Below are 7,619 nucleotides of genomic sequence, written 5' to 3'. Positions count from 1 at the left end.
TTGTTTTGCTTTTGTTTTTGTTTTTTTACCCATTCAGATATTCTATATCTTTTGATTGGGGATTTAATCCATTTATACATAAAGCACTTATTGATAGGTTAGAATGTATTATTGCCCTTTTGTTAACTGTTTCCAGACTTTTAAAAAATAGTTCCTTTGTTCTTTTCTTTGTCTTTTGCTGTTTTCCTTTGTCATTTGATAATTTCATGTAGTGGTATGTTTCTTTCTATTTTGTGTATCTGCTATTTTCTTTAAATTTTATGTTTATCATAAGACTTAGAAAGCATCTTATATTTTTAACCATCTATTTTAAGCTGATAACAACTTAATTTTGATTGCACAGAGAAACTGCTTTCACTCCCTCCCCTAGGCATTTTGTGATTGATGATACCATTTACATCTTTTTATATGGTGTAGTCATAAGTTATTGTCATTATAATTATTTTTAATGATTTTGTCTTTTAATTTTTATACAAGAATTGAAAGTGATTTATGCACAACCATAACAGTATTTGAGTATTTTGTGTTTATATACTTATCTGTACTAGTGAATTTTATATTCATAGGTTTTCAGTCTGCTGATTAGTATTTTTTTTTCATTTCAGCCTGAAGAACTCTCTTTGAAATTTCTTGTTTTTTTAATTTATTTTTTTTTTAATTTTTAATGTTTATTTTTGAGAAGACAGAGCACGAGTGGGGGAGGGGACAAAGAGAGAGAGGGAGACACAGAATCTGAAGCAGGCTCCAGGCTCTGAGCTGTCAGCACAGAGCCCAACGCGGGGCTCGAACCCACAAACTGTGAGACTGTGACCTGAGCCAAAGTCAGATGCTTAACTGACTGAGCCACCCAGGTGCCCCTCTTTGGGCATTTCTTGTAAGGCAGATCTAATGGTAATGAACTCCCTCATCTTTACTCTGGGAAAGCCTTTATTGCCCTTCATTTCTAAAGGACAGCTTTGGCATGGATAGTATTTGGACGGGCAGTTTTTCCCTTTCAGCACTTTGAATCTGTCACCGCATTCTTTTCTGGCCTGCAAGGTTTCTGCAGAGAAATCTGCTGACAGTCTTATCAGGGCTATCGACTCTGAGACAAGTTTTGCTACTTTCAAAATTCTCTTTTTCTTTAGCTTTGGACAACTTGATAATTTTTTTGTCTTAGTGTCTTTTAAAATTCAACCTATTTGGAATTCTACGGGCTTCATGAATCTGGATGTTTATGTGCTTTCCCAGAATTGGGGGAATTTCAGGCGTTACTTTATTAAAATGGCTTTCTGCTTCTTTCTCCCCTCCCTTCCCTTCCCCCTCCCCTCTTCTCCCCTCCCGTTCCTAGGACTCCCCCGTAATGGGCATATTTGTTCATTTTATGTAGTCCCATAAGTTTTTTAGGCTTCCTTCATTCACTCTTTCTTATTCTTTTTGTTTTGACTAGATCATTTTGAAGGACTTTGTGTCAAGTTCATTGATTTTTTTCTTCTGTTTGATTAAGCCTGCTTTTGAACTCCACTCACAAATTTCTCAGTAGTTATTGTATTCTTCAGATCCAGTGTTTGGGTGTTTTGTTTGTTTTTATGTCTGCTGATGTTCTGCTTGTTCATGTATTGTCTTCCTGATCTCATTGACCTGTTTATCTGTGTTCTGTTCTCACTAGGCCTTTTTAAAAGTTTATTTATTTATTAAAAAAAAAATTTTAATGTTTATTTTTGAGAGAGACAGAGACAGAGAGACAGAGAGAGAGAGAGAGAGAGAGAGAGAGAGAGACAGAGTGCAAGCAGGGGAGGGGCAGAGAGAGAGGGAGACACAGAATCTGAAGCAGGCTCCAGGCTCTGAGCCGTCAGCACAGAGCCCAACACGGGGCTTGAACTCACAAACTGTCAGATCATGACCTGAACCACAGTCGGACGCCTAACCGACTGAGCCACCCAGGCGCCCCCAAAGTTATTTATTTTTAATGTAACTCTCCCCCCGCAGTGTGGGGCTTGAACTCACGGCCCTGAGGTCAAGAGTCACATGCTCCTCTGACTGAGCCAGCCAGGTGTCTCTAACTCACTGAGCTTCCTAAAGATGATTATTTTGAATTCTTCTGTCACCATCAGGAGGTGTCCCATGAGTCTCGGGAGGATGAGGCACGTACTAAGAGCCTCACACCCCCCGCTATAACTAGCATGCACCAGCTGACAGCCAGGGAAGACAGCAGGCCAAGGTGAGATGGCAGAGCCTCCTAGCCCATCCCAAACGGATCCTACAGACACTTATTGTGTGATTTATTGAGGTTTCACGGTTGGTTGTTATGCAGCATTATTGGGATTCATAACTGCTATATATGGTACAAAAGTGGGGCAGCAAGCCCACCGACACTGAGAAGAAGCCGGTAGGCAGCGAAAGAAAAATCTAAATCCAGAACGAGTTTCTCTTCCATTGAGGATAAAACATTGCCCTCTCCATGATGAAAGGGGCTCCACGTGATCCCCCTGCCTCCAGATGTCTGGCTGGTGTGGGGTAGATACAGAACCAGTCCTGGCTTCTCTCTCACTCATGCCTTCCCAGGGCGGGGAGTGACTTAAATCAAAGGAAGGATCTGGAAGGTGCATCTAAGACGTGCAGAGCCCAGTTCTCAGTAACCTGTTTGCCCACAGACAGCGTGTTATAGTTATGTCTTTTTTTTTTTTTCTTAAGAGAGAGCGTGGGGGAGGAGGGGGGCAGAGGGGGTGAGAGAGAATCTCAAGCAGGTCCCATGTAGCGCAGAGCCTGATGCAGGGCTCGATCCTGTGACCCCAGGATCATGACCTGACCCAAAATCAAGAGTCTGACGCTCAACCAAGCCACCCAGGTGCCCCAACTTGTTATATCTCAATTGCTCTTCATGTGGCAATATTCTGATCCCCAAGAATTAGTTTGTTTGGGTACAATGTCCACTAGTCCTTGGAAGATTTATTTCTTTGTCAACAAATGGATTGTCTGTGTAAATGGCTGCAGTCCCTTTACAGGAGGCTAGGGGTAAGGCATAAGTGTCATACATAGCAGAGTCCTTCCTCAAAGGTCCTGGGACTCTCCCTTAAGTGTCTATAAATTGACTCAAGGAGGTTGTGACTCCAGTACGGTGGCCCTAGTCCACCTCTTCTTCTTATGAGCCCGTACTTTGGCTTATTTTCTTATATAAATCACTTTTGGGGCATCACACCCAAGTTCCTGTGTTGGAACTCCCCCTGGGATCTCGTTGCAGCAGCCAGGCCTCCTATGAGAAGTGGCTCCTTCCTTTATCAACACTTGGGTTCCTCCCATCACCATGGAGATCACGGAGCATCTCAACTGCTGCCCCTCCCACAGGCGCCCCCTCAACTCTGTCTTGTGTGGGAGGGAAGTGGTGAAATGAGGAGTGTTTCCAAGTGGTTGGCGCTTCAGCTGTCTCAATCTTTCCAAGTCTCCCACACATCGTCCTTCCGATTGCCAGGATCCTGTTTCCCTAGGGCCACCCTAACGTTCCATGTTACAAATACAGCAAGGCTATCAATGTAGCTGAATAAGTCAGTGGCCTGCAGGATCAAGGTGTTTGTAGAAACCCTCCTATACTTCTGTTCTTGACATTAAAAAAAAAAATTGTTTTGAGAGACAGAGAGAGAATGTGAGCAGGAGAGGGGCAGAGAGAGAGAGAATCCCAAGCAGGGTCCACACTGTCAGCACAGAGCTCAAGGTGGGGCTCGAACTCACGAACCATGAGATCATAACCTGAGCCAAAATCAAGAGTCGGGTGCTTAACCGACTGAGCCACCCAGGTGTCCCTTGACATTTTTCATGGTTTCTGAATTTGTCTATGACAACTATCAAGCCCTTCACCCCAGGAAGGAGATGACTCCAGAAGGCCAACCACAGGCAATAATTAGGTATTTTACTGCCATATGCCTTGATCCTCGAGTTTCCCATCCCAAGGCCTAACATCAAATTCAAAGTATCCTACATTTCCCTCAGGTTTATTATCTCCAATCCATGCTCTGGTATCAACTTCTATTTCAGTTAGGGCTCTTTTGGGTTGCAAATAACTAACGCTGGCCAAGTAAAGCAAATAAGAAATAGATTGGAAGGATATGGGGTAGCCCAGACAATCAATGACTCCTCAAGAAGGACAGTTACCAGAATAGCTATCTCTGTACAGGAACTAATAACAATCAGCGCTACCATTGGAATGACTTCTGCATTATCCTGCTCTGGGAGCCCAACAGACACCAGGGTCAGCCTTTGGTTGGGGAAAGGGGAGGACACTATGGCATTCACATAAGACAGAGTAGTCTCCAGAAAAGGGAAGGGATTTTTTGTTTTTTAAAGAAGGTTAAAGATACAGGGATTCTTAGGGAACTCAAAAGTAGACAGTTCAGCCAGGATCCACAAGGTACTAGGGTGGGTGAGGCACCATGAGCCAAGTTTCCCTCCAGCTATATGGCCGTATTCCACGCCTGTTTGTCCATCAGCACACCCAGCCTCAACCTATGACCATTCAGGTAGCCCTTAGTCTGAGTCTGACTGCACACTGGGAGCCCAAGAGCACCCATCAGCTGAGACCAGGTGTGTGTGTGTGGGTGGGGGGTGGGGGGAGTCAGATTCCATGGAATAAACATGGCGGCTGGGTGTGGTTACTTCTACACCTGACATGCAGTGGAGGAATTCCTAAACAGTGTAAATGCTGGTCAGGCAAGCCCAAATGACCTTCACTTAATTACCTTCCTCTACTTCCTTTTGTAATATACTCCTCAGGAAATCAATCTTAAAGAGAACTGACCCTGGCACAAAAACAGACACATAGACCAATGGAATAGAATAGAAACCCCAGAACTAGACCCACAAACATATGGCCAACTCATCTTTGACAAAGCAGGAAAGAACATCCAATGGAAAAAAGACAGTCTCTTTAACAAATGGTGCTGGGAGAACTGGACAGCAACATGCAGAAGGTTGAAACTAGACCACTTTCTCACACCATTCACAAAAATAAACTCAAAATGGATAAAGGACCTGAATGTGAGACAGGAAACCTTCAAAACCTTAGAGGAGAAAGCAGGAAAAGACCTCTCTGACCTCAGCCGTAGCAATCTCTTACTCAACACATCCCCAAAGGCAAGGGAATTAAAAGCAAAAGTGAATTACTGGGACCTTATGAAGATAAAAAGCTTCTGCACAGCAAAGGAAACAACCAACAAAACTAAAAGGCAACCAACAGAATGGGAAAAGATATTTGCGAATGACATATCGGACAAAGGGCTAGTATCCAAAATCTATAAAGAGCTCACCAAACTCCACACCAGAAAAACAAATAACCCAGTGAAGAAATGGGCAGAAAACATGAATAGACACTTCTCTAAAGAAGACATCCGGATGGCCAACAGGCACATGAAAAGATGTTCAACGTCGCTCCTTATCAGGGAAATACAAATCAAAACCACACTCAGATATCACCTCACGCCAGTCAGAGTGGCCAAAATGAACAAATCAGGAGACTATAGATGCTGGAGAGGATGTGGAGAAACGGGAACCCTCTTGCACTGTTGGTGGGAATGCAAATTGGTGCAGCCGCTCTGGAAAGCAGTGTGGAGTTTCCTCAGAAAATTAAAAACAGACCTACCCTATGACCCAGCAATAGCACTGCTAGGAATTTATCCAAGGGATACAGGAGTACTGATGCATAGGGGCACTTGTACCCCAATGTTTATAGCAGCACTCTCAACAATAGCCAAATTATGGAAAGAGCCTAAATGTCCATCAACTGATGAATGGATAAAGAAATTGTGGTTTATATACACAATGGAATACTATGTGGCAATGAGAAAAAATGAAATATGGCCTTTTGTAGCAACGTGGATGGAACTGGAGAGTGTGATGCTAAGTGAAATAAGCCATACAGAGAAAGGCAGATACCATATGGTTTCACTCTTATGTGGATCCTGAGAAACTTAACAGAAACCCATGGGGGAGGGGAAGAAAAAAAAAAAAAAGAGAGATTAGAGTGGGAGAGAGCCAAAGCATAAGAGACTCTTAAAAACTGAGAACTAAGGGTTGATGGAAGGTGGGAGGGAGGGGAGGGTGGGTGATGGGTATTGAGGAGGGCACCTTTTGGGATGAGTATTGGGTGTTGTATGGAAACCAATTTGACAACAAATTTCATATATATATATATATATATATATGTATATATATATACGTATATATATATGTATGTATATATATATACATATATATATATATATATATATATATATATATATATATATAAAAAGAGAACTGACCCTCCCACCCTGAACTACACTGACCCCTCACATAGAAAGGCCATCAATGCTGTGACCAAGGGGTTAGACATCACAAGAGATAACCATAGTTCAGTGGGATTTTATTTTAATATAAATAAAAGTTTCTAATAATATGAAATCACCAGGGATTCTGCCACTGTCAAATTCTACAGTTAGAATTAAATGAAAACTGTATTTTTATATCTAACAGTAGAATTCAATGATGTGACCTGCAGATTAGAAGGAGTCAAGTATTTAACCATTTTTGTGTCATGGAGTCAGGGACAGCAATTCCAAATTGGGCATAATGCACACCACCATTGTAGCCAGCAGTGATATACTCAGCAACCTGGCCAAAAATCTCTGGTCATGGTGGAATTACAAGGTTCCTCAAAAAGTTAAAAATAGATCTACCCTATGACCCAGCAATAGCACTGTTAGGAATTTACCCAAGGAATACAGGAGTGCTGATGCACAGGGGAACTTGTACCCCAATGTTTACAGCAGCACTTTCAACAACAGCCAAACTATGGAAAGAGCCTAAATGTCCACCAACTGATGAATGGATAAAGATGTGGTTTGTATATATAATGGAATACTACGTGGCAATGAGAAAAAATGAAATCTGTCCATTTGCAGCAACGTGGATGGAACCGGAGGGTATTATGCTAAGTGAAATAAGTCAGGCAGAGAAAGACCGATACCGTATGTTTTCACTCATATGTGGATCTTGAGAAACTTAACAGAAGACTATGGGGGAGGGGAAGGGGAAAAAAAAGTTACAGAGAAGGAGAGAGGCAAACCATAAGAGACTTCTAAGGACTGAGAACTGAGGGCTGATGGGAGTTGGGGGAGAGGGGAAAGTGGGTGATGAGCAGGGAGGAGGGCACTTGTTGGGATGAGCACTGGGTGTTGTACGGAAACCAATTTGACAATAAATTATATTAAAAAAACAAAAAACAAAAAAACAAAAAACTCCCAATTCACCAGGGAATGACACCCTACCAAATGCGTGAGATGTTTTGGGTGGTAAAGTCAGGTTAAGATACGGGAAGTGACTCCCCTGAAAACTTTTAACTTCAAGGAAGAGTTGGAAATAGACACTTTAAAGAGATTCTAAACCATGATATTAACCTTTTTATGTTAAGGGCTCACTCTTGTTTGTGGGGTTTTTTTTTTGTTTGAGAGAATCTCCTATTTGAGATTAAAAATTAAAAATGCTAACTCAAGTAACTGAAATAGAGTTGTGGTTATCAAGTTAAAAAACGCTACTGGAATATATATAAGTGCAGTTAAAAATGTGGACTCAAAGGGATGTCTGGGTGGCTCAGTCAGTTGGGCGTCCGACTT

Source organism: Prionailurus viverrinus, chromosome E2 (genome assembly GCF_022837055.1).
Source record: "Prionailurus viverrinus isolate Anna chromosome E2, UM_Priviv_1.0, whole genome shotgun sequence".
Taxonomy (NCBI): domain Eukaryota; kingdom Metazoa; phylum Chordata; class Mammalia; order Carnivora; family Felidae; genus Prionailurus; species Prionailurus viverrinus.
The sequence above is the reverse complement of the archived record's forward strand: the minus strand, read 5'-3'. Positions refer to the sequence as shown.